Source organism: Mus caroli, chromosome 17 (genome assembly GCF_900094665.2).
Source record: "Mus caroli chromosome 17, CAROLI_EIJ_v1.1, whole genome shotgun sequence".
Lineage (NCBI taxonomy): Eukaryota > Metazoa > Chordata > Mammalia > Rodentia > Muridae > Mus > Mus caroli.
The window spans coordinates 86998275-87000077 of NC_034586.1; the positions used below are offsets into that span (position 1 = coordinate 86998275).

The 1803-nt window shown below is 37.8% G+C and overlaps 1 pseudogene; it reads left to right on the top strand.

Moving 5' to 3' along the window:
• LOC110312325 overlaps positions 1-1803 on the top strand; it is a 153494-nt pseudogene that overhangs the window by 26802 nt on the left and 124889 nt on the right.

The window sequence follows — 1803 nt, forward strand, 5'->3', positions numbered from 1 at the left end:
ACTACATGATCTAATTAGATGCAGAAAAGGATTTTGACAAATATCTAACACCCTTTCCTGATAAAAGTCTTGGGGAGATTAGGGACACAAGGGGTATAATTCAACATAATTGACCTCATTTACATAATTTACAGCAAGCCCATAGGCAGTATCAATTTAAGTGGAGAGAACCTTAAAGCAATTCCACTTAAATCAGAAATAAAAAAAGTTTGTCCACTCTCTCAATACCTATGCACTATCTAATTTGAAGTCTTAGCTAGAGCACTAAGACAACTGAAGGAGATCAGAGTAATACATGTTTGAAAGAAAGATATCAAAGTATATTTATTTACAAATAGTATGATAGTATACTTAAGTGACCCTAAACATTCCAAGGGAAAACTCCTACTTCTGATAAACACTTTCAGTATAGTAGTTGAATACAAATTTAACTCACAAAAATCAGTAGCCCTCCTATAAACAAATGAAAAATGGACTAAGAATTAAATCAGTATACAACACTTTTCACAACAGCCTGAGGCAATATAAAATATTTTAAGTGACTGTAACCAAGTAATTCAAAAACTTGTATGATAAATACTTTAAGACACTAAATATAGAAATCAGAGAATACAAAACAAAATGAAAAGAAATTCCATGGTCGTAAATCCATATGGTTAATGTAGTAAAATGGCAGTCCTACCAGAAGCAATGTACAGATTCAATGCAATTCTCATTCAAATTCTAACTCAGTTTTTCACCGGTCTTGAGAGGACAATTTCCCCCTTTATATGGAAACAAACAAACAAAAAAATCAAATATAGCTAAATCAACCCTGAATAATAAAAGAACTCCTAGAGGTATCACTGTTCTGGATTTTAAGTTGTACTGTAGAGATATTAATAAAAACAGCATGCTATTGGTACAAAAACAGACATGTCAATCAATGGAATCAAATTGAAGAACCAGAAATAAATCCACACACTTAAGGAAACCTGATTTTTTATGAAGAAACAAGAATTACAACTAGTTACAAAAGTTAGCATCTTCAACAAGTAGTCAAACTTGATGTCTGCACATAGAAGAATGGGAATAAATCCATTCTTACTACCCAGCACAAAATTCAACTCCAAATGGATTAAAGAATTTAATATAAAACCAGATACAGTGAACTTAACAAAATGGGGAATAGCTTTGAACTCACAGTCACAAAGGCAATGCCTCAAGCGCCTGGTATTCTGTTCAAACTCCACCCCCAAAGTTACTTGGCAATAACCAGTTATGCTCTGCCCCGCCCCCACAGTTACCTGACAACAGCCAGGTAGACCAAGCCCACTATAAAAGGGATTGTTTGCCCCCCTCCTCCATCTCTTACTCTCTTATTCTCTTGCTTCTACTTTCTTACTCTCGCCCTTCACCCTCTTTCTCGCCCTCCCTTACTCCCTCTCTCCAAATGTCCAAGGCCAGCCTCCACTTCTCTACTCTCTTCCTTGCTACAGTAAATGACTTAAAACCATGGACTGACTCTTCTCATCTGGACCAAACATACTGGAGCAATTGAGCAGGTCTTCCTCTAAGGAGCTGGTCTAATCTCCAGCCCAGAGGTCTCCCTGCATGCTCAAGCCAAGCAACCCAAACTGTTGGGTCCGGCCAGCAGATCACAGCCTGGGTTCTAGCCTGGAAAGGCATTTTGGAAACCTGGAAGAGAAGAGGGGCTAGGCGGCGAGAGAAAGAAATGTAGCTAAGACAGCATTCTGATCAAAGCTCAATTTTACTTTTTCAGACACTCAGTTATAAAGGAAGGGGGAGGGAACCCGATTTCCC